The sequence below is a fragment of the Apium graveolens genome, chromosome 5 (genome assembly GCF_009905375.1).
Source record: "Apium graveolens cultivar Ventura chromosome 5, ASM990537v1, whole genome shotgun sequence".
Lineage (NCBI taxonomy): Eukaryota > Viridiplantae > Streptophyta > Magnoliopsida > Apiales > Apiaceae > Apium > Apium graveolens.
In genome coordinates this window covers 131,920,337-131,947,619 of record NC_133651.1, presented here as the reverse complement: position 1 = coordinate 131,947,619, position 27,283 = coordinate 131,920,337, and the positions used below count along the sequence as shown (strand labels likewise).

Genomic DNA, 27,283 nt, shown 5'->3' with positions numbered 1-27,283 from the left:
CAGGTCATTTGAACCCTTGATTATTCATTTAATTTTGAATTCATTTCACATTCTTTTTATTCTGACTGAGATGAACAACCTTATTTCATAAGGGACTCCAGGACTCTCTGTCTGTGTGATATAAGTTAGATGGGACACCATCACTAGCTAATTACCTTCAGTTGTAAGTGTCTAAACTAAGGCACACACCATAAGTTCATTTGATTACATTGATCTCTCAGATAATCTTTCATTTCAACGGTACTTTCTCATAAATTCAGATTTTGGTAACCGCAATGGTGGGACACCCGTTATGATATGAAATTCTTCTCTTTGAAATTCCATAATTTTATCATTCGAAGTATTTGAAGGTATGCCAATCAAGTTGAGATGAGTTAACCTTGTCAAGGTAAAGTAAGGTCTTGTGACAGATTTCCATGAGCGGCAGTAAATTGTAATGCAATTATAATATCAGTGGTGTATAACGAAGTAAGTTGGTTTCTATGTTTTACTCTCTATCTCTCTTTCTTTTCTTTCTCTTTATCTTTATCTCTATTCTTCAATCTCTTAATCAGTGAAAATGATTATATTGAGAAGATGGTCAAAATTAAAAGTGTGAAGTGAAGTTCCCATGATTGTTGCGTTAGACAAGGAATCCAAGATTCTATTTGAGATTTCAGAAAAATTGAAGTTGTAAGGAAGTGAAAAGTTGGCAAGAAGATCCATAGTATTCTCTTCTGCTGATTCCGAGGACGGAATCGTTATAAGAGGGGTAGATTGTGATATCCCGGATTTTCTGCAAATATTTTTATTATTCTTTGGACATGTTTATGTGCTTTTCTAATTTGAAAGGAATAAAATTATGGATATTTTTTTCCTGCTTAATGTGTTCATGTCATTGAATGGCTTAATGTGTTAATTGGTAGTTGGTATCGATCCCTTTCGTATTGTGAAAGTATTTAAATACTTTTACTATCTCAAAATTTTATCTGAAAATCGATCGCTTTATCAATATCGGTAAATTGAGTGTGTTTTCCATTCTTGGGGATCGAGTGGATATTTTGCTCGCTTCAATATTTTATATGTGTCAGAAATGTTACTTGGTATATTATACGTGTTCACTCGGGCATAGAGTGAGGTTTAAAAATATTTGAAAATAATATTTTATATGTGGCGGCCTCAACCCCGGGGTCAGGAGTTGACGTCATCAATAACAATAATAACAACATAATATAATCCAACTTAACACAAACACGACCCCTTTACCAAGATCATTTCCAGGTTTAAGTATAAATTAAGTTACAACTATTACAAAACCAACTTACAACAACCATCCTGACACAGCTAACTTAGCACAACTCAACAGACCATCCTTGGTCCAGCACAACCATCTCAGAGGAGCCTGCCACTGAGGGAACTGGAACTCTGCCCGACTATTATGGAAGAATCTCCTAGGCATCTGCAACACATATATAAAAACATTCTGCAAGGGTGAGCAACCAATTGCTCAGCAGTACCACTATATGAATAACAAGTAAAATGATTGAAAGTAAAGCAGTTATTGGAACAGAATTTATAATTGTTAGAAAACAAGTAAACATTGTATAAACTAGATATCAAAACTAGCATGCTCTGTAAAACAATAACATCAGTAGTGTGCTGTGTATAAATACCAGAGAATAATTCTAGCATGCCATTTTCATTTCCAAATCCACTGTATAAACTACTTGTTCCGTTACGAGAACCACAAAGCCAAATCAGATACGTACCGATATGTGAAGACAGTTGATCAGGCTATCAACACCGGACGGCTCCCACTGCCATCCCATATACCTGTTCCGGAACTCAGAGACTAGCTAGGTCTCTGACCTGCTGGACTAATCGGTTATATGGTGCGCGCAACCGAATTAGCCTCTCACGCCACCTCAATAGGTCCCCTGGCCCCAATGTATCCCATATCTGATCATTTTATCTAATTTTCAAAACACTTGTACCTATCTCATTTCAAAATCATTCATTTTACCAGCACACATATAAAATCCAGTTCGCAAATCGTTTCATTCGAGATAGGTACCTTTCGAAGTTACTTTTCCCTAAAACAATTTAAAAACAGTGTTTTATAACTACGGGGGATACGTAACTTAAAACGTTTCTGTTCCATTACGAGAATAAAACATTTAGCTATTCATACATACTGAACCATAAAAGAATGGTCAGGGGTACTTGCCTTGCAGAGCTTTACAACTAATACTGATTGACCTTGGACTGACTTGGATGCTCGGCTTTATCGCCTTACTATCAGACTATCCTGGGTCCGACTTCAACGTTCAGGTCCTTCGCTTTGAACTTCGCTACGCGTGTCGACTGATCACTAGGTTATCTTAGTTCGATATCAATTCTTGAGTCCTTCAACTAGAACCTATAGAGTCGAAATACCCTACGTTAGACGTCTAGGTATGCTTGACATATCCTCGATACCAATCCTACCCAAATGATAACAATCCCAACTCGTACTTATATACATTACTATAGTACATGAAACATACAGGATTCATATACTCAAATCTCAATTCAATATTGGTTTTTGAAAAACACATATACTACTCGTTTTAGAAGATAGATTGTTAGCTATGTTTTATAAAAATATTTTATTTATAATTACATATAACTATACACATTTGACTGTTATATCCGATATTTTACAGGATACATTTCCGAAAACCGGACAGCGTTCCCTTTGATTATCGGACTACCCGTTGAAACAATTCGACGTCAATCACAACAATCAACCACCACAATCTAATCGCAATCATAACTTAATTCAAGCATAAGTAAACAATTACAATTTCCAATCCAATAACCTCGAATAATAATATTCAACTACCATTTCGCATCGAACTTACAAATAAAGTTTATATGTTTATTATTTATTTATTATATATTAGGACTCAAAATCGCATCATCACAGTCCACCGTCAGCTCATCGAAACCTGGAGGTACCGGGTTTCCAGTAACGAGTTTCACCGATTATCCCGTAATCTTTAAAAATAAAATTCGAATAATTACAGGGATTTATTTCGAAATATTGTACCAAATAATTCGAGAAAATAGTTTAAGGATTTACTTCGAATTTTTAGAAGTTCTTCAAATAAATCCAATTAATCAGTCGAATTTCACCAATTTCAGTTCATCAAAATTCAGAAAACAAAGAAGACAATAAATTTTAAGCAACATATGCACACACGTGTATTACAAGACAATAAGCCGGAACAAACAGCCGGAAACAGAACAACAGGAACAAAGGGATGTAGGAAACATACAGAGACAACAACCAAATAGCAACGATACTTTCTACTGGGATATACACACACGCGTGTGCGTGTATATACATCCAAATCAACAGCTAAACCGATACCAAGGCGGAAGAATACCGGACTATCGCCGGCAACGGAGACAAAAGAACAGGGGCGGGATCAAAGTAAGGCAACACCGAGTAATTACTTACCTATACAGGAACTTACCCACACGGACGAACACCACCCGTCACCACCACCCTCGCCGGAAATTGGAGAGGGGCGGTGAGGAAGGTAAAAGAAACAAAACAGGGAGCATGCCTGTTACCGAAAATAATAGAGCAGGGGAAATGAAGGAATCAGAAAATGACAGAAGGCAAAAAGAAAAAGAAGATGTGGGAAAAAAAATAAAAAAATGAGGGGGATAAGGATGATTGCTCTTATCAATTGGTTTCTATGAATATTTTATTATTTAACTGCTATAACTCAGCAGCAACACATTGCAATTACACATCTGAAAACTGAACACGTAGCAAAAAGGATAAGTATAACCTTTTAGTAGCCCAGTTTAACACGAAACTCGCAATTAACGAATCGAGTCGCGTTTAAAACAATTTCAGAAAATCACCAAAGTAGTCTTAAAATATTATAAATATCTCAAAATTAATAAAAACATAAATTTCGTAATTTTTAAATAAATTTTGAAAAGCGACTTATACTCACATTTAATGAATAAATGAAACAATGCGCGAGTGAGTTTAATCCCAAAAATTTCCAAAATAATTTTAAATTCTCGGAATAATTCAAACTTAATAAAATATGAGTTTCGTAATTTTTGGAGAATTCTGAAATTAATTATGGATTTTACAAATAAATATCATTAGAAAAATCATTCAGGGATAAATAATCAATAAAATATTGATTTCTAAATTTTATAAAATCCCAAAAATAAATATTTTAATTATAAAATCATAAAAATAATTTTAGGGATCCTACACATATTTATGAAAATAATCTTAAATAAAATCACCCTTAAATATATAAACAAAGCAACACAGTTCAGTAATTAATTACATAAATTATCCTCGAACACCAATAATCACTTATAAATAATATCCAGCTGACAGAACCCATGCACATATTTTATTTATTTACTTATTCAATAATTACATATTTAAATAATAAAATATATGAGTCGTTATATTATGACTATTTTGTTACGTGTTAAATGAATACTTATGTGTTTTTTATTATTTAAAATGTTGTTGGTCAGGATTTAATATGAGATAGATTTGTATGTGATCTTGTAAGGACCAACATATTTTTTGGATATTTGTTATGTGTTTAAAATATATTTATATTAAATGATACGTGGTTTGGACGCGTGCCAAATTACGTTTATTCTGGTTTACGTGTTAAATCTCGTTTTGTGTATATTTGCATATACTGTATTTGTTTTCAGGATTTATTTTAAATTTAGAAAGTATTTTAATTTCATAAAAATTATCAGACCGGGACCGAATGGAATGTTAAAGCCTACAAAATTCGTGTTTTGATTTTTATAAAATCAAAGATCTTTCAAATATTCAATAGTCTTGTATATTTGGAATATTCATAATTTTGGGGAATTGTAATGTATAATTAATATTTATATAAAAATAATATTTTTAAAATCAGTCCCCGTAAATAATTACTTTGGGCTAGCTGTTTTATATTACGAGATCGAAATATCGACTTGTGATTTATCGGGTAGTAATTTACCGTTAGTATAAATTGCCCCACAACCAATTTTTATTTTCAAAAAAAATAAAAATGCTTCAGATAATGCAAAATTTCATCTCTCGTTTATCCAATAAATCCCACAAACTTTGTTTCAACGATTTGATCATTCCAATCGATTCATTTAATCGTTTTCAACAACCTTGATACTGATTTGAAGCTTGTGAAGAGACGAGGCTTTTTATACCAAGAACTCGATCAAAGGTCCTGTTTTCTGTTCGCTTCCATGTTCGTCGAAATCGACGAATTGAGGCTATCATATTAGTTGATTTTCAAATGTTTATGTTGCTAGATTAAGCTTCCTGAGATTGTTTAGAACTTATTCGTGTATATGATCATGTTAATCGATTACTAGAAATGATAATTCGAATTCAGGCATGAATAATTAATTTCTTTTTTTCAATTTATGGACTCGTTATGGGTTATTTGTAAATTATGTTGATTGTATTAGATAGTAGGGATTGTGAGCATTGATTTGATATTAAATTTGCATAGGATTGGTGTAGATTTGGCTAAGGTCGATTATGCCTTATTTTTATGAATTAATTCATGTTCTTATAAATGATTATTGAATGAATTGGTTGCTGGGAATAGATAGTATGTAATCCATTTTGGCCAGATTTTGAATCCTAGTGGTATTCGCAGGGGACAACAAAATTTATGAACTTTGGGTCATTTAGCATCAAAAACTTTACTAAACGGTTCTGTGTTTAGCATTATAGGAGGCCGCCGGAGTATTTTCCTGTGACCGGAACCGGTGCCGTGTTCTGGGATTTTCCAGAATCCGGCGACCATGTTCTTGGTCCTCCGGTCGCCGTCCCCCTTCCCTGCCGCCCTTTGATCAATCTTCAGCCAACCAGAACCATTAAAATCCGTTTATTCAGATTTTGTTTTTTAAAACAATTCAAAATTCAATTTTAATTCCGAATTGTGTTTAAATTCAAAATTAATTTGGTTATTTATTTTTTTAAATAATTCACTGAATTATTTAAATTCCAAAAAATTATCTTCTTTATTATTATCGAAAATCCAAATTAATTTAATTATTTATAATTTATTTTGATTAATTATTTATTCATGTAATTTCTCGATTAATTTATTTAACCTATTAATTTTATTTATATATAGTTAAATAAAATGTAATTATATATATTTAAGCCAAATAATATTCTACAAATTATTTTGATCTTTTAAAATTATATATAGGTATTGAATATCAATTAATATTATGGTTAATTGAATTATTCTTATTTTACTCATAATAAATAGACCGTTTGTCCATTTAATAGAAAAAGAACGTGTCTAGAATCAGAAAAATGTTCTGCTTCTATAAAAAATACTTTCGAGACATAAAATATTTTGTATCGATAGGTCGCTTGTTTTGAAAATGATTCTCAGTCGCGTATTTATCGAAAAAGTCGTATTTTAACTCCATTTATGTTTTAAGCATACCGAGTCAAATTCCTAAATTAACTGAATTGTTTTAAATTCTAAAAATTATTTTAATAAATTAATAAATAAAATTAATAATTAACTAAATTATTTGAAATTCTAAAGATTATTTTCTTTATTATTTTTAAAAATTCAAAATTTGATTTATTTATTTATTATTTATTTTAATTAATTATTCATTGATATAATTAATTGATTAATTCATCTAATCAATTAATTTTATTTGTAAATGATTAAATTAAATGTAATTATTTATAATTCATCCAAATAATGATTTAAAAATCATTTTGAGCTTTTAAAAATTATGTAAAGGTATTTAAAATTTAATTAATATTATTATTAACTAAATTATTCTAATTTCATTCGTAATAAATAGACCGTTCATCCTATTAATATGAAATGAACGCGTCTAGACAAAGAAAAATATTCTGTTTTTATTAAAAATACTTTAGATACCTAAAATCTTTCATTTCGAAAGGTCACTTGATTTTGTAAACCATTCTAAGTCGCGTAACTATCAAAACGTTGTATTTCGACTCGATTTCAGTTTTGAACATACTGAGTCGAATGTTGTCATAAACTGAGTCGTATGTTATATGAATTATGTGATACGTGGAATAGGTGTTTATATGTTATATGAATTATGTGTTGATAAGAGTGTTAGAAAACTGGTTTAATTGTATCTTCTAGTACGTAATCTGGATTCAGAAGAAACTGAAAGCGATTAGAAGCTTATATTGTCTATTTTAATATTTTGTAATAAAATGTTTGAGTCGGAAATATGAGTGCATGTCATTGGGTAGGTATAATGTAATTATATGTGATCTAATTATGTATTAATGGATGATCATGTGAAGTATATGTTTATTTCTTGTGTTAAGAACATAATAAGTGAATTGAGTAACACAATGTAGTGTCCAGATTGATATTGGAATTCAGTTTGACTAATTGATTGTTGATTGAAATAGAATAACAAGGGAATAGTCTAAAAATAGACGAGATAATGTCAGATTTTCGATATGATCTGTACTCGTATTGATTCATAGAATAATTATGATAGAGTCAAAGCATGATTACGTGATAAGTGATATCTAATAAGTTTAAAGAAGTTATATGAGTTGAATTCTAACTATATGATAAGGGTTTATTGGTATACGTGGCATGTATATGTGAAGGGGGTATAGATACGGGGTTTGATAGTTATAAGTTAAAGTCGATAGACTGTTTAGTGATTATAGTATTGTGTTATTCTTGTAAAGGATCTGGAGGTGACGTACAATATCGAAGACGTACAGAAGGTCAAATGGTATTGCAAAGTGAATACGGAATAAGTCGAGAAAGCAACGATGTGCAGTCAATAGAGTATAGTCAAAGGTTATCCGTGAGTTATAATTTGCATATAATGTGGAGTATAAAGTGTGAGACTGAGTTGTGAGTTGGAAACCAGATTTAAGTCAAGTTCCTAAATCCTTTCTTATGTATGTTACAAAGATTTGATATTTCTTTTATGATTATGGTATTATGTTTTATGCAGTGAACCACACCTGCTAAACCTTTACTTCTGAGAACAAAACTCATGATTTCCTTCTACCTTCTAGTTCTGAAAAGCCAAACATTTTATCATATCCTATGAACACATACCCTACGATACCACTTCAAAATCACCAAATACCTTTCATTCAATGAATACATACCCATGTATACCTGATTTCGTTTCATGAATACCAAACCTTTGTTATTACAAGGTTGAAATTCTTGTTGCATATGATTTGATTACCAAATAAAAATGTTATTTTTAAGTTAAATGTTTTATAATTGTTGATTATGATTCTGGTTATGAAAATGAATGTTTTTATTGAATTGAATTATTATAATTGGATTATTTTTATAAAATATATGGACCAGATTCGTGGTCAGACCAGATTCATGGTCAAATATAGGCCAATATGTGCCTTGGATCCAGTATAGAGAACAGGATTGTACGCCATGTTCGGGGTTAGCGCGTGACTGATCAGCAGCCTAACCTTTGGTTTTTAGTCAAAATGAGATAAGTCCAATTCAATAATTCCTTTGAATGATTGAATTTTCTAGTTTTTAATTAATACAAAGATTGATGAATCTTTTTACATACTACCCTGAGCTTGTGAATTCTTGATAAACTATTTCAGATTGTTGTTGTTATATTGGTACTTGCTGAGCATTGTTGTTCACCCTTACTTTTCTTATAACCATTTTAGAAAGGACTAAAGATGAGTTTCTCGAGTTCAATAACATTTAAGGCTAAGGTTGTGCGAAGAGTATGACGGGTAAAATTATCTAGAGGTCAAAGAAGGTATCTACAGAAATTAATGAAGAAGGTTCGAGCTAGATTTTTTTATTGAGATTCAGTTGAAAATCAGGTTTGTAAATAAAGTAGTAGTGATTCTTCTTATCGAAGATGACTTGATGTTATAAAAGATGTTGTTTATTAATAATAGTGGTTGATTCTATTTTCAGTGTTGTAACCTATATGTGATCCTGTTTTACGGGGTTCAACTATTTTATTTTGAATCTTTTACTAAAGTTCCAGGTTTCATTTTTTTTGATTTTTATTATCTTTTCAAAAATACAGATTTTCAAAAGTGTTTTAAAAAGTGGTTTTCGTGTGATGACGTCAAATCCAGACCCCCGGATTTCAGGGACGTCACAATAATTATCTTTAAACTAGAATTCACTTGACATTTTGTTAGATATATTTGATAATGTCATGGCTAATATAATTTATGTTTAGATTTCAGATCTTACTTAACAGGACAAATCAGTACTTAAATGTTGATCAGTACTTATACTGGAAGTCAGGACTTAAGGATATCAGTACTTATATTATCAGGAGATAATCATCAGAAGTTAGATATCAGAACTTAAGTGCTGAAGGACGATCAGATAAGGAAAGTAGCTGATTAAAGGAAAGAAGATCGAGATAAACATAAGAAGAGATATGCATGAAGAAGGAGTTCCGTGAAGAATGGAATACTTGGAAGAAAAGATATCTGATTGATATATTTTAGGAAGCAGAATTATATTCCATATCAATTAGCGATTATCTTGTAACTGTGTAGTATATAAACACAGATATAGGGTTTACACTATAAGTGTTATCATATTCGAGAAGATTATTTATTGTAATCCTAGCAGCTCTCGTGATATTTGTTCATCACTGAGAGGTAACAGTTCCATACTGTAACAGAGTTTATTGTTTCAATAAAGTTTGTTTTCTGTTACTTAATATATTAAAGTTCGATTTGATTGTATTTTACACTGTATTCACCCCCTCTACAGTGTGTGTGACCTAACAAGTGGTATCAGAGCTGATCTGTTAACACACATACAGTTAAAGATCCAAACACAATCATGTCTGACACAGAAACTCCAACTAAGCCTACCAAAACTGAAGAACCTCCAAAGACACAAATTCAAAGTCGGTATGAGACTATCAGAGTTCCCATACTGAGACCATCTGAATATCCCATATGGAAGGTAAGGATGACCATGTTCCGAGAAGCAACAGATCCAGAATACCTTGATAGAATCAAGGAAGGGCCTCACAAACCAACCAAGCTCGCTGTTGCAGTTGCAGGTGAAGTAGCAAAGACCGTACCAAAGGAGAAGAGTGATTATACTGCTGAAGATATAGCATCAATTGCTAAGGATGCTAAGGTACGACACTTACTGCATAGTGCCATTGATAATGTAATGTCAAACAGGGTAATCAACTGCAAGACTGCTAAGGAGATATGGGATACTCTGGAAATAAGGTGTCAGGAAACTGACACAATTAAGAAGAACAGGAAGACAATACTCACTCAAGAGTATGAACATTTTGACTCAAAGACTAATGAGTCATTGAATGATTTATATGATAGATTTGTCAAACTTTTGAATGATTTGTCATTGGTTGATAAAGAGTATGATCTTGAAGATTCAAACCTTAAATTCCTGTTAGCTCTTCCTGAATGACGGGATTTGAAGGCAACGACAATAAGAGACAACTACAATCTTGATGAAACAACTCTTGATGAAATCTATGGAATGCTCAAGACTCATGAACTTGAGATGGAACAAAGAAGCAAGAGGAAAGGAGGAAAGTCAAGGACAGTTGCTCTTAAGGCTGAAGAAGAATCCCCCAAAGCAGCTTCCTCAAGGAAAGACAAGGGTAAAGCTCTTTTCATAAAGTCTGAAACTGAGTCATCAAGTTCTGAAAGTAATGATGACTCAGATTCTGAAAGCTTGCCTGAGACTGATGCTGATGAGGAGATGATGAAGCTGTGTGCTCTTATGGTGAAAGGAATCACAAAGATTGCATACAGGAAGTTCAGGAAGGGAAAGAAGTTTTCCAGGAAAGGCATAAGTTCTGATAAGAAGAATTTCAGAAGATCTGAAGGCAGAGGAGGAAAGTCTGACAGAGGAGATTATACCAATGTTAAATGCTATAACTGTGGTGAGAAAGGCCACATATCTCCTGATTGCAAGAAGGCAAAGGGTGACAAAGGCAAGGCTCTTGTCACAAAGCAGAAAAGCTGGACAGACACCTCAGACTCTGAAAGTGAGGAGAACTATGAATTGATGGCAAATGTTGATAAAGAAAGTGCTGAGAGCAGTTCTGAAGCTGCTGAAACAAAGGTACCTCAGACTACTTATGCTTTTCATACTGATGATATTAATGAGTTGAGAAGATATCTTAAAACCATGTTTGTTAGTTATAGAGATCAAACTTTAACATGTGAAAGATTAACTTCTGAAAATCTTGCTTTTAAGAAAAGAAATAATTTCTTAGAAAAAGAGTTAGTCATGTTCCATCAAACTCAGAAGGATAGAGATGATGCTTTTTATGTTAGGGATGAAGTGCTAAAAATGAATGAATCTCTAAAAACTGAGTTAGAAAAGGAAAGAGAGATTATCAGGACTTGGACTAACTCTGGCAAAACAACTCAAAATTTGCTAAGTAGTGGAAACTGGAAAGAGGGCTTAGGTTATGGAGAAGATAAGAATGATAAAGGAACTGAAGAAATTAAGCCTGTTGTTAAGCAAAAGCCAAAGTTAAAACCTGTTAAGTTTGTAACTGTAAAGTCTGAAAATGAGAAATCAGAAGTTAAAGAGGAATTAACTTATGACAAACTAAAACAGGAAAAGACAGCTGAAGTGAACATAGGCTTAATGACAAAGAAGCAGCTTAAGTATAAACTATCAGACTTTGTGGAGAAAGCTGGCCCAAGTGTTTCTTATGGAGATGGCAACATTGGAAAAATATTGGGATATGGCAATATCAATCTTGGAAATGTCATAATTAAAAAAGTAGCTCTGGTCTCAGGACTTAAACACAATCTACTGAGTATAAGTCAAATCTGTGACAGAGGTTATCATGTTGATTTCTTTGAAGAACACTGTGAAATTGTGAGTAAATCTAAAGGCAAAGTTGTTCTGAAAGGATACAGGCGTGGTAACATTTATGAAGCTAAGCTTTCAACAAGTACTGATGGTTCTGCAATCTGTCTGATGAGTAGAGCATCAATTGAAGAAAGCTGGAATTGGCACAAAAAACTCTCTCATTTAAAATTCAATAATATAAATGAACTGGTCAAGAAAAATCTTGTGAGAGGACTACCAAAGTCAGTATTTGCTCCTGATGGCCTTTGTGATTCCTGTCAGAAGGCCAAACAAAGAAAATCTTCATTCAAGAGCAAGACTGAATCATCAATTCTTGAGCCTTATCATCTACTACATGTTGATCTATTTGGTCCAGTAAATGTCATGTCTATTGCAAAGAAGAAGTATGCGTTGGTCATAGTGGATGAGTTCACCAGATACACATGGGTGTATTTCTTGCACACAAAAAGTGAAACTGCACCTATCTTGATTGATCATGTCAAACATTTGGATAAAATGGTCAAAGATTCTGTGAAAATTTTAAGGAGTGATAATGGCATTGAGTTCAAGAATTTGATAATGGAAGAGTTCTGCAAAAACCATGGAATAAAGCAGGAATTTTCTGCTCCTGGAACTCCACAGCAAAATGGAGTTGTTGAAAGGAAGAATAGAACTCTCATTGAAGTTGCACGTACAATGCTTGAAGAAGCAAAGCTTCCAACCTATTTCTGGGCTGAAGCTGTGCAGACTGCTTGTTTTACTCAAAATGCAACACTCAGTAACAAGCATGGAAAAACACCATATGAGATGGTGAAGAAAAAGAAGCCAAATCTGAAATACTTTCATGTATTTGGATGCAAGTGTTTTGTTCTCAAGACTCATCCTGAACAGCTATCCAAGTTTGATTTAAAAGCTGATGAAGGAATCTTTGTTGGATATCCACTTTCCACAAAAGCCTTCAGAGTCTATAATTTGAGAACAAAAGTGGTCATGGAATCTATCAATGTCTCTTTTGATGACAAGAAGATTACTGGTCTTGAAGATTTCATTGACCATGATCAGCTGAGATTTGAAAATGAAGACTCAAACTCTGATACTGAAAATCCTGACAGTCTAAGTCCTGATACTGTAAATTCTGATGGATTAAACTCTGATGTTATTGAAACTGTGGTGACTACGTCAAAGGAAGATGCACCTATGCAGGAGGAGCATATTCAAGATCCTACCACATCTCAAGAAACATCAGAATATACATCTGGCTCTTCAAGTTCTGATTCGTCAAGTTCTGATTCGTCAAGTTCTGATAAGCCAAGTTCTAATAGTGCTGAAAATCTAAATACTGAAGAATCCACCTCAGAGAGCATAGTTTCAGGGGGAGCATCAGAAAATGAAAATGAAGACAACATGGATCATGAAGGAGCATCCAGTTCTAGAGAAAACCTTCCATCTGCAAGGAAGTGGACAAAATCACATACACCTGATTTGATAATTGGAAATCCTGATGCAGGTGTCAGAACTAGAACAGGTACTTCAAATGAATGTCTTTACAATTCTTTTCGCTCTCAAACTGAGCCAAAGAAAGTGGAAGAAGCTCTTCAAGATGCTAATTGGGTGCAAGCAATGCAGGAAGAGTTAAATGAATTTGAAAGAAACAAAGTCTGGACCCTAGTGCCAAGACCAAAGAATAGATCTGTTGTTGGTACAAAGTGGGTATTCAGAAACAAAACTAACAGTGATGGCATAATTACAAGGAATAAGGCAAGGCTGGTTGCAAAAGGATATTCTCAACAGGAGGGAATTGAGTATGATGAAACATTTGCACCAGTTGCTAGGTTAGAAGCCATAAGGATATTTTTGGCTTATGCTGCTCACAAAAAGTTTACTGTCTTTCAAATGGATGTGAAAAGTGCTTTTCTCAATGGAGAATTGGAGGAGGAGGTATATGTTGAACAACCTCCAGGCTTTGTAGATTCCAAACATCCAGATTATGTCTACAGGCTTGATAAAGCACTTTATGGTCTTAAGCAAGCTCCTAGAGCATGGTATGAGACTTTAGCTCAGTTTCTTCTGGAAAGTGGATTCAACAGAGGAACAATAGACAAAACACTGTTCTACCTCAACATGGAAAAGACTTACTTCTGGTCCAGATTTATATTGATGATATCATTTTTGGGTCTACAAATGACAAACTTTGCAAGAAGCTTGCCATACTAATGCAGTCAAAATATCAGATGAGTATGATGGGGGAACTTAGCTATTTTATGGGCCTTCAAGTCAAGCAGAATGAAGAAGGCACTTTTATTTGTCAAACCAAGTACACCAGAAACTTGCTGAAGAAATTTGGAATGCAAGATTGTTCAAGTGCATCCACTCCCATGGCCACTGCAACAAAACTGGATAAGGATACTGGTAAATCAGTAGATATTACTGACTACAGAGGTATGATTGGCTCTCTACTCTATCTAACTGCTAGTAGGCCTGATATCATGTATGCTACCTGTCTTTGTGCAAGATTTCAAGCAGATCCAAGAGAACCTCACTTAACAGCTGTGAAAAGAATCTTTAAGTATCTTAAAGGAACAGCTGATCTAGGATTGTGGTATCCTAGAGAATCAGATTTTAAACTAATAGGTTACTCAGATGCAGATTTTGCAGGTTGCAAAATTGACAGGAAAAGCACAAGTGGAAGCTGCCAATTCCTTGGAGGCAGATTGGTTTCTTGGTTCAGCAAGAAACAAAAGTCAATTTCCACATCAACTGCTGAAGCAGAGTATAATGCTGCAGGAAGCTGTTGTGCACAGATTCTTTGGATGAAGAATCAGTTACTGGATTATGGGTTAACATATTTCAAAATCCCTATTTACTGTGATAATCAAAGTGCTATTGCTATGACAGGTAATCCAGTTCAACACTCTATGACAAAGCACATCAGCATCAGGTACCACTTTATAAGGGAATATATGGATGAAGGTACAGTGGAATTGCACTTTGTTCCAACATATCAACAACTAGCAGATATCTTCACAAAACCACTGTGTGAAGCCACTTTTACAAGATTGGTAAATGAACTTGGAATGATTTCAGGTTCTTTCTCTAAATCTGCTTAGTCTTGTTCTGTATTATCAGACTTTATGATCAGTATTTATAAAATTTAATCTCTTTGTGTATTCTGTTATTAATTGACAAATGTTTTTAAGTACTGACTGCTGTCTGATATATGTTTCTAAACTCTGATAAGTGATATGTCTGTCTAAGTAACCATTCAATCCTATGAGGATAACTGTGCTAGATACTGACTTACTAGTCTTCAATAAACAAATGATCCTATGTAAGAAGTAATTATTTCTGTGGAAATCTTATGACACTAGCAAATTCTGATAATTGAGCTTAGTTAAGTTTACTTTGTTTATCTTATTACTAAGTCACAAATTAGAATAATGCTACTCATCTGTTAAGTTCTGATACTAGTAAAACTTCTGAATGTACTAAGTGCTGATAAACCTCACTTATAAAAAGAAAAATCAAAAGGTTTAAAGAATAAAATCAGGTACCCCTTTGAGATCTAGAGTACAAATGTGGAAGGGAAGACCCAAGTGCATTGCTGGTATTAAGTAAATATGCATTAAAAAAGCAAAATATTTTCTTGGTGACTTTTCACACTCTATGATTACTGGAGAAATACTCTGATAATAGCATAAATTCTGATAAGCAGTCGTGACTCACTTACACTGAGGAGCCACTGTAAAATAGAATTTAAAAAGATGCATAAAATTAGCAAAAAACAGTTGAGGTGGACTCAAGCATGAACTCATTCATCAGTAGGTTTCAGGATAATGACAACTCTTTAGCAAAATTTTAGTTATGCCTTATTTCTAAGATATACTGAAGTGAATCAGACTTTACTCTTTGTCTGCTATTTAGCTTGATGCACACACTAATCACTCCATCTGAATGATGAAAATTACTATGGTGGTCTATGTTGTTTTAGATAAATAGTCATTGTGTCATCTTGCACTAACTCTGAGGCCAAGTTTTGGTTGCATATTCTGACGATTAAGTTCTGAAGAGTATAACTCAACACTTGTATGAGGATTTACTTAGACAGGCATTCCTTTTTCTAGTTAAGAAATTATGTTCTGATGACTGTTAAGTTCTGAAATAAGTCTAAGTTCTGATATTACAGTCTAAATTCTTTACTTGACTTATCTGTGGATAAAATTTGATAACAGTCTCGGTACAAACTAGAACATGTGAAGTGGAAGATTAATAGTCACTATGGTTAGGATTCATGGTACTCGTACTTAAACAGTCAACTTTTACTTGTGTCTTGTGCGCATTCAACCATGTTTCCTCTTTCCAATGAATGTTATTCTTTTTCCAAGTCTGGGGAAATGAGGTAGAATTAATTCTACCTGTCAGCATTAAATACTTTTACGTCTCCTGGCATTCTCTTGCCTATATAAACAGCCACTTCACATCAGCCTTCCCATCACACTCTTTCTCACAAACTTACCTTCATACTTTTTCTTTCAAAAACACAATGGTCAAATACAACATGTTTTTGAACTACCAAAACTTCAATATGGAGCTAAGCTGTGTCGACTGGCAGCAGGAATGGCACGTCACGGCCATTCCTGAGGAGATATGGGACTCTGTCCCACAGGAGGTACTTACCCAACTCCTATTCTTCTATATGGACTACCATCGCCATCTAGAGCGATTGGAGGAGGAAAGGCTGGAAGCTCTCTACCAGCAAGAGCGAATCATCCGACTCGCCATTCTGTTTGTCGAGAGTAGGAAGAAGAAGAAATGATTTAATCTTGTCTTCTTCCTGTTTTTCTTCATCATCAGCTTTGTCAGGCTTCTTAGCTAGGACTAAAGCTGTTGATGTTAGGTTTAGTAGCTTAGGGAAATCTTGTATAAGTACTGATGTAATTTCCATTTCATGAATGTATTCTCTTGATATATTAATGAAATCTGTCTTTATTTCAAGATTTTGTCTCTAAGTTATTTTGTAATGCATTGATAAATCCTGATTGATATTCTGATGACCATATAAATTCTATTTTATTTTAAGTTCTGACTTTCCTTTATCAGTACTTAATCATATGATTTATCTTGGTCATTTTCACTTGATTTCTTTTCAGAATATTAATGATGCAGTGAAAAATAATTAAATCAGTGGGAACGGTTTCAATTTTGAATTAAAACGGTTTCACCTTGATTAATGGAATATCTAGGTAAATGGAACGGTTTTTCCTTGAAAACAGGCAAGTGGGCAAGTAATGATTACTGTTTTCTCGCGCCCAGTAACTATCCGTTATTACTGCATGTCTGACAGGTGTCCACCGGTAACATTTTTTTTTGAGTATAAGTACGACAGAGAAAGGATTTCTTTAATCTTTTATTTCCTTTATACTTTTTCTCTCTACTTGCTTTTACTGTCTCTTTCTCTCACGTTGGTTTTTCATACAGACATTTTATCAAACACCTAACAGGCACTTTTAAATCTCAATTTTTCACATGGCACCTAAGGATTTAATCATTGATGGAGCTAAGTTTGTTCCAAACAACTATGCTGCAATTCTTGATCATGCTGAAGTTCCATCTGAATTGCATTTTGTGCAAGATCTTCTTGCACACAGTGAGATTGTGTATGCACTGACCCAGCCTTCAGTCTTTTCGAGCCAACAAGTTCTGACGTTTTGGCGGACTGGGCACTTTGATGATGGTGGTAAACATGGTACTTCCAGTATTGTTTTCGAAGTGGGTGATTTATCTTATGCAGTCACTCCTGGTACAATACACAAAGCTCTACATCTCCCAGAAGATTGTGCCTTTTCAATTCCAGAAGAATCAGCTCTTCAGGAGTTAATGGCAAATTTGGGGTATGAAAGGAGTTTGGCAAAACTTGGGCAGTTGAAACGGGCTCATATCAGAAGAGAATGGAGCTTCTTCTTCGACTGCATCACCAAAGCTTTTGGGAACAAATGTTCGAATTTTGATGCTATCCCAATTCTGAGTCAGCACATCGGGTATGCTATTATCAATCAAACTCATTTTGATTTTGCAACTGGTATAATTGGTTTTATTGGGGATAGGATGACAGAGGATAGGAATGTTGTCTCTTTTGCTAGATTCTGTCAACTTATTTATACTTTTTGTACTGATGAACCTCAATTAGTCAGTTCCTCAACCCCACCTTTTAAAGTTACAAAACGATACTTTAATGACCTGGTAAATGCTGACACTAAGAAATCAGTGGTTAGACGATTACAGATTCCTCAGTCTGTAAAACAGATCCTAGTAAATGGTGATCCTGGTACTTATAGATCTATTTACTCTGATGTCCAACCAACAATAAACACCCAAAAACCATCATCCTCAGCACCTACCACTCATTCTACTCAACCTACCCTCAGGACATATCTCAAATCCTATCTCTCCACTTCTCAGAATGATCAACCCTCAGCCTCAGCACCTACTGTGAAGCCTTCATCCTCCAAGCCAAAGAGGACAAAGACTTTTCCTCAAACACCTCAAAAGAGAAGGAGGATTGCCTTGAGAGATGAATCTGATACTGAGGAACAGGTTCCTTCTTCAGAACCTGTTGTAGGTGAAGCTGAGAAAAAGACTTCTCAGAAGGATTCTGGAATTGGGGGATCTAGGCTTCTCAAAAGGCTTAGAAGAATGACAGTCCCTGAAACTCCCAAGGAATCCAAATCAACAAAGAGATACCAGAAACAGAGGGCAAAGAGGCCAGTTTCAGATGATGAAGAGGAAGCAGCTAAGGAAGGGGATCAGGATTCTCTGATCTCACAAGACAAGGAATTTGCTTCAGTCACTTCTTCTCCATCAACTCCATCTAAGGAAGCTGCTACTGAAAAGGCCAACACACCATCTGTGTCTCCTGTTCAAAAGTCTGTCTCTCCTGTTGATCCAGGCCTAAGTGCTGAAATTGATATTCAGAACCTGGTTGTGCCTGAAATACTTTTCTTAGAAGCTCCACCAGCAACTAATCCTTCTACAACGCCTGTTCCTGATGTTGTTCAAACTCCAGAGTTATCAACACCATCTTCTCTAAATCATGATGATGATGATCAGACTTTAGGTGAGCATCAGGATTTGGCTGTTGATCAGAACTTAGAACAAGATCAGCAATTAGAGGATGTTGAAGCCTCTATTGCTACTCACACTGTTGTCTTATCAGAAGATATTGATTCTTTAAGTTCTGATGCTACAAATGCTGGAGATACTGGTGATGCTGCTCCAACTGCAGATGCTGATACAGCAGGTCCTTCAGGACATGCTACTCAACAGACTATTCTAAAGTCTGAACTGGTTAAGAAGTTTGTTACCAGAGAAGCACCAGTACCTTGGAGTGAAACTCCTGCAGGCCAGGAGTGGACTAAGGAATGGAACTCAGTTTCATGTGTTCCAACTGAAAAGCATCTTGCTGAGCACTTGACTAAAGCTGATGAAATATTAAATTCTGATGATTTCAAAACCCAGCTTAGAGTCACTGCATTGAGTACTAAACATGTACAAGGTCTTCATTCAACTACTCGTGCAGAGCTACACAAGATTCAGGAGAACTTTATCAAACAGGAACAAGTTTGGAAAATTGATAAGAAAAAGTTCTTCCAACCTACCATTGACAGGATTGCTTATATTGAGAAGACTCAAGATCATCAACAAGCTCAGATTGATGACATTCTGAAAAATCAAGCTTCTCAGCAATCACAACTAACTGAAATCCAATGCTCAGTGGAATTGCTTATCTCTCTTCTACTACCTGCTGATTCCAAAAAGGGGGAGAAAGTAATTAAGTCCAAATGCAAGACTGACGACAAGACACTGACATGAAAGGATAATGAAAAAGATGATCAAGAAAACTCTGAAATGGGTAGAGGTCATAGTCAAGGTAGAGGATTCGCATCAAGACAAGCTAGTCACAGGACAAGTTCTGATACTGGGAAGAGAATAAGTTCTGCTACTGGTAAAAGGATAAGTTCTGATGAACTTTTAGATCTTGATGAGGAAATGTCAAGACAGTTATTTCTTCAGGAAAATCCAGGAATGGACTTGGAGAGTTTAATGAAAGAAGAAGCCAGGCTTAAATCAGAGAAAGTCACATCTAAATCTGAAGCTTCTGGTAAAAAGCCACTTCCAAAACTCAAAGGCATTGTGATCAAAGAAAGGACACTTACTGAAGCAACATTGGCTAGATCACAATCGCAGATAGATCCAAAATCCAAGGGTAAAGAAAAAGTTGGGGAACCTATCAAGGTTTATGTGCCTCCTGAGGATGAAGAAATTACTGATGAAAAGGATGATCTTGCTCTGACTTCAAGAAAAGTTCTTAAAACAACCTCTGACATGGCTCAAGTTGTTCAGAGTCAAGAAATTGTAAGTTCTGATATTCAGAAGAAGCAAGTAACCTCTGACATAGCTCAAGTTAACTTGATATCAGAAGATAGACCAAAGACACTCCTACCAGGATTTACTAAAGCAAAACAGACTCAACCTTTGAAGACTATTGCAAGTGGTTTTGAAGTAAGAGTAGTTACTGGAAAGGAAGCTAGAGATAAGACTGGATTGGGAAGTGCTAATGAAAGAAGAATACATAACACTACAAATGATCCAACTTCCTTGAGTGAACCAGGTATTGGATCAATTCCTGAGAGATTGAATCAACTGGAATCTGTACAAATGGTTTACCATACCTACTTGAAAGAATACATCATGTTGTATTTCATGACAGATGGTAGGGTTTATCATATAAGACAAAATGCCATTCCATTGAAGTATTTTGAAGAATTGGAGCATGTACTTTTCTTACTTCAAGTGGATGACAGAATAACAGGAACTGCTGCAAACTACTTAAAAGAACAGATTCAGAGACAGAAAAGGCTTTATTCTGTTAAGTCTGACAGCACATATGTTCCAAAGTACAGAGATCACAATGGTGATATTGTTGATATGAAGCCTAATACTGCACAGATCAGAACATATCTTGGTATTAAGGGACTTAAATTCAATCTGGAGTCTGACAAAGTATATGTCATAAGACTAGATCAGGAGTTGAGAAAAGCAAAGATCAATGATCTCAGAGCTGCAATCTTTCAAACTGGTGAAGATACTGCAGAGCTTAAAGATGCCAAAAGGAGAATGATTGATGAACTCAGATATGCTGAGAAATGTTTGTTGAAGAACTATCTCAGAACAACTCCTGACATCAGAGAGATCAGATGATGAAGCCAAGTTGAAGATCTATAACTGCTTAAATTCTGATATTTGTACAGACTGAAGTTGTTATCAGAAGTTGAATATTGGTAAAGCTTTAAGGACTGTAAGTTGTAGTTATCTAGTCTAATTCTCATGCATTTGTACTTAATGTTTTTGACATCATCAAATATCTGTTAAACTTGTATATTATGCTAATTTACAAGTTGGGGGAGATTGTTAGATATATTTGATAATATCATGGCTAATATAATTTATGTTTAGATTTCAGATCTTACTTAACAGGACAAATCAGTACTTAACTGTTGATCAGTACTTATACTGGAAGTCAGGACTTAAGGATATCAGTACTTATATTATCAGGAGATAATCATCAGAAGTTAGATATCAGAACTTAAGTGCTGAAGGACGATCAGATAAGGAAAGTAGCTGATTAAAGGAAAGAAGATCGAGATAAACATAAGAAGAGATATGCATGAAGAAGGAGTTCCGTGAAGAATGGAATACTTGGAAGAAAAGATATCTGATTGATATATTTTAGGAAGCAGAATTATATTCCATATCAATTAGCGATTATCTTGTAACTGTGTAATATATAAACACAGATATAGGGTTTACACTATAAGTGTTATCATATTCGAGAAGACTATATATTGTAACCCTAGCAGCTCTCGTGATATTTGTTCATCACTGAGAGGTAACAGTTCCATACTGTAACAGAGTTTATTGTTTCAATAAAGTTTGTTTTCTATTACCTAATATATTAAAGTTCGATTTGATTGTATTTTACACTGTATTCACCCACTCTACAGTGTGTGTGACCTAACACATTTTAAGTCTTGGAGCCAATAAGAGTCAATAGAAAAGTTCTTGTAATTGGGATCCACTGAAGCCTTAGATTTCTTGACCTTTAACCTTGCTCTTCGTAGTCTTCTAAGCTTTTAAGTCGAAAATATTCAACCTTATTACTCAGATTCATGAACATATTAATGAACTTCATCCGGACTTCTGTTAATGACTTATTCACAACAATTCTCAGAATCATATTTATATATACCTAATCTTTTCTCTGTACTGATTCAAGTGGAACATATACTATTTGCAAGTCATCATTTTATGTTGAGTTATGCAAACTGGTATTATTGAGTCATTCTTTCAGCTTCAATCTTGCTCAACATATTAAATTAATTATTTTGCTATATGGTGCTATATTCGTTGCTAAATCGATCAATTACAACGCACTTCGCTGAAATGCTCAAATTTTGTACATTTATTGCCATATACTCTATTACAAAAAATAATACAGTTAAGGCACATTTTCTCGGTGTTTCTATAAGCAATCTATGGTAATATGAAAGTTTCTCGAAAAACTCTCACGGAAGAGAACATGTTTCAAGTGTTCCTTGTTGCGCGCACATAACATTCATCCACTCAACTTACGGCTCAAAATGATTGGACAATGTGGGGTAAATATCCATATTTTCTAATAACTATACTAATTAATGCAATAATATGTCGCTATATTTTTTTTCAATGTTGTATTTATGAAAACAAAGGCATAATAGTATAATTATAATTAATAATAGAGCATCTCCATTAGCTATAATACCTAACTGGTAATAAAAATATTAAAAATATACCTAATATTTTTTTTAAAAAGGAGTACTCCAACGGAGAATCTTATTAGGCATATTTTTAGATAATGAGAAATCATCACGCTACATATACTTTGAAATTGTATTTCAAATCTAACTAATTATTATAGATAATATCGTTGAAACACAATTTCGTAGAGGTCGTTTGATATGTATATACAAGGATTTTTTGACCGCTTCGCATGGTGCTAGTTAAATTTTGTTTTATTAAACGTATTTCAGATAGTTTATAATATAATAAGTTTAACACATGTTTTGCTCAAAAAAATATGCATAATCCCATAAATAATAAATATTTTCAAAAAGGATAATGTATATTTATAGCTATTCCTTGAGAAACTGAAGCTAACATAACTGAACATCTGTGCAAGTGTAACATATGTGCAAGAATAATGCAATTATAGCCATTTGTAGCTATAATGTGAAGATAAAAATCTTTTGTAAAAATCAGCTATAATGTGATAACATTCAAAAGAATCCATAAACAAATAATTTTTGGAGTGATTGTAGAATTTTATATCTAGAAAGACTGCATAAATAAGCCTTGGTAATCTACATTGAAAGAAATCCTAAACAAAACATAAAAGCTCTAACTTTTTTCAAGACAAATCCTCAAGAAAGACACCTGATAAAGTATTACTGATTATAATATGGAACCTCTGTTATAGGAAAATTGTTTTTCAGAGATCACTTACTTCTTGTAGAGAGCTCTTTGTTGGAATCTTAGTTTTGTTATCAGGTCCACCGGGAAGTAGCTTATAGACTTTCCACCTCCGTTTCCTAAAAATACTCAGACATGTTAAATCTAGAATCCAAATAGAAAATCCATTAGGAATATATATTTATATAAGAGCATCTTCAACGGGAGTAGCTATATTCATTAGCTATATTAGTAGAAAATAGATATTATGTAAAAATTGATGAACCATTCTGCTTCAGTGGTATTAGCTATAATGATTAGCTATATTCAAAAAACAGTTTTTATTATTATTTTTAAATTTTAAGAGTTATGTTTTATCAAAAAGGGTTGATAAGAAATTATTAATAAAAAATAATTTTTTTAACTTAATATAAGTGGAAATAATATATATATATGTATAAAATAAAAATATTTACTGATGTTATTATAATATTTAAATCATGAAAAAAATTAGTTAACAAACATTACTTTTATATATTATAAAATATTTAAATAATTTTTTTATCCAAGTAATTTTTAATAGTTTTTTATATCAAAATGTACAATAAAAAATTATGTAAGTAATTAATAAAATTGGTTAACATGATTTTTTTACAGCTTTTTGATATTAAATTTTTACAATTAATATTATATAAAGTTAAAATATAAAATTAAATTAGTATATATATATATTAAATGTAATTATTATATATATATATAATTTTTTGTAAAACTACACTCAATTCTAAAATCCCAAACCTTAATTATATATATTTGATGAAGCCAGATGTTCTAGCGGGAAGGTGTACAGTGGAGGGAAAATAAGTTGCTGAAGAAATATTGTATAGGGAAATGACGTGGCTCAAATATAGATGACAGTCATTCATTCAACAAATGTAGCGTGTCTTTTTCTCGGCATCTAAAATTTTACCTAACAGGTGTCTCCCTTGGAATACTGTTTTTTTTACATATTATCTATATTTTTAAAATTAGGGTTGCCACGTAGATATTATTGCTAACAGGTGCTCTCCCTTGGAGATGCTCTAAGCACCCCAGGGAATTCTAGAGCAACAAAGAATTGTTCTCCTGAATCCATAATGTGAAGATAAAAATCTTTTGTAAAAATCAGCTAAAATATGATAACATACAAAATAATCCAATAAAAAAATAATTTTTGGAGTGATTTTAAAATATATCTAGAAAGACTGCAGAATTAAGCCTTGGCAATCTGCATCGCAAGAAATTTTAAACAAAACAAAGAAGCTCAAACTTTTTTCAAGACACATTCTCAAGAAAGACACCTGATAAAGTATTAATGCTTATAATCTGAACCTCTGTTAAAGGAAAATTGCTTTTCAGAAGATCACATACTTCTTCTTGTAGACAACTCTGTTTTCCCCAACAAACTCTTTGTTGGAATTTTAGTTTTTTTGTCAAGTCCACCAGAAAGTAGCTTGTAGACTCTCCATCGCCTCTATTTCCTAGAAATACTCAGACATGTAAAATCTAGAATCTAAACAAAAAATACATTAGGAATATAATTTAATATAAGCATCCTAGGGAATTCTGGAGCAATAAAACATTTTTCTCCGGACGGTTTGCATCCTCTTGAAAGAAGAAAAAAGGGTAATAAGAAAGATGTTATAGTGTGACAAAAAATAGTAGCATTCAGGATTATATCACTATAACCTTCTTCACAATAGAATCTCATTGGCACCTTTTAAAAAGGCTTATGTTTATGTACCTGAAAATCACTGAGTTGAATAGACTTAGATGACACAAATAAGAGGAAATAATTTATAATACAATAGACCATAAATGCATCAACATAAAAAATATTAAAATAGATATCAGAATATAAATATGGTGAGAACCCATGTTCAACTCAAACATATTTAGGAAAAAAGTGGATCAACAATATAAAGAACCAAATGGACCCTTCGAAGATGCCGTCCAACCAGATATAAATGATTCTCCTACTTTCACAGGTCCACTAACCTATAACATTTGATGTGATAAACACATGAGTAAATGATGATGAAGAAAAACTTTTAGAGTCTCAAGTATGTACCAAATACATATGGCATCAATAAACAGATAAAAGGCTATTTCAAAGAAAATGCACTCTATATCTAAGAAATCATAAATTTATGGTGCTACATTCAAGATTATGACACTCATACCATTAAACACAGATTAAAGGAGAAAAAATGCATGATAGAAAATCATATGCTTGATCATCTACTTGTTTACATGCAACACAATCATATGCTTTAGAGTGTAGATTTCATCCAGTCCACGTAACTCGGAAGACTGCCCACTGAACTCATTTAGTTCTGAGAAATCATATGCTTTATCATCTCCTTGTTAACATGCAAAACAATCAAGTTACTTGATAAAGACACGAAAAAGGCTGTTCAGATATCAGCACTACATAGTAAGTAAATTAGTATAATGAATAGATAAAAATGACCTAATAAAGTACCATAATTCTCAATTAATTCATAATTATACATCCCGTTATAGATGCAAAATTAGAGAAAAATGACAAAAAAGGAAAGGATGCAAGCCCATCTGCTTCACCATTAAAATTCCTTGGGACATATAGAAAACCAACTTACAATTTTTTTTGTTAAAGGAAAACCAACTTACAATTTTTTTTGTTTTTAACAACTTCCCGACTGACAATAATTTTTGGTGAGAAAAAGCTCTTACAGAGAGAAATTTAAATAATAAGCCATAACTCGAGCCATGTTCTTCTCAAATAGTTTGAAAATAAGTTCAATTTTTAGTAGGCTTAATAATATCTTTTCAGAGGTAGTCTGCTCAATAGACTATTGTTATATGATACTTGTGTAATTACTGAAACATTGGTAACACTGAGGTGGTCTGTCATGATAAAGCTTCACTATGAAATATGGTAACACTGATCAAAGATATATATATATATATATATATATATATATATATATATATATATGTCAATTAACTACTTGCAATAGGCTCAATCGTAAGAAAAAATCATTGATGTATATTCACACCTCCTCCGATTAGGAACATTATACTATAGAACCAAACCTTTGGTGCCATATATATATATATATATATATATATATATATATATATATGTCCCAGTTTCTGCTGTCACAACTTTAGACTACGCTTGAACTCTGGCAACACCGAACTCAGCCACTTTAACAAACTTGAACGTATGATAGGACCACAAATAAAACTGATCAATTTCTCTTTAACAACCTTGATAAAACGATCCCCTTTAACAACCTTGAACAGTACACAACACATGTATATATGCAAGAAGCACATTCAGTTTAGATGATCAAATGATTATGACATAATAAGAAATTTGAATGATGGCTTATACACAAACATATATTAAGTAGACTAACTCATGGAAAACCTGTTCCTCGCAGAAATTACTATTGTAACAATGTGGAAAGGAGATTTGCAATTTATGGGAACCTACCATTAGAATTATTTATTACCTGCTTAAATTTGATAATTCAAATTGAGAAATAAAAGTACCAACCATTCACTAATAGTCATCTATAACGGGAGCAACAGTAAACACTGTCATACACTTAGGAAACATTTAATATACTTTTATATACCTCAAAGACTGGCAGAAAACTTGAAATTACACCATTCTGCAAATAAGGATGCTCTGGCGTATAAACTTGGCCTAGAGGCAGTTGAATTCCCAATCTTGTAGAAGCATAACTCTCCACTTTTTGAGTGACCTTCTTCTCATGAAAAAACATTACTGATAAGGAACCTTT

General features: G+C 33.3%; 1 long non-coding RNA gene across 2 annotated transcripts; it reads right to left on the bottom strand.

The window, feature by feature from the left end:
- Positions 1-1,260: 1,260 nt before the first annotated feature.
- On the bottom strand, positions 1,261-27,283 carry LOC141723324 (uncharacterized). Of its 2 annotated transcripts, XR_012576238.1 has the most exons (4): positions 27,116-27,283; positions 24,858-25,484; positions 23,503-23,587; positions 1,261-1,438 (listed from the first exon to the last, which is right to left on the bottom strand). It is a non-coding gene; the product is annotated as an uncharacterized LOC141723324 (long non-coding RNA). The 2 variants fall into 2 exon arrangements; XR_012576237.1 differs by lacking the exon at positions 1,261-1,438 and having other exon boundaries at positions 23,314-23,587.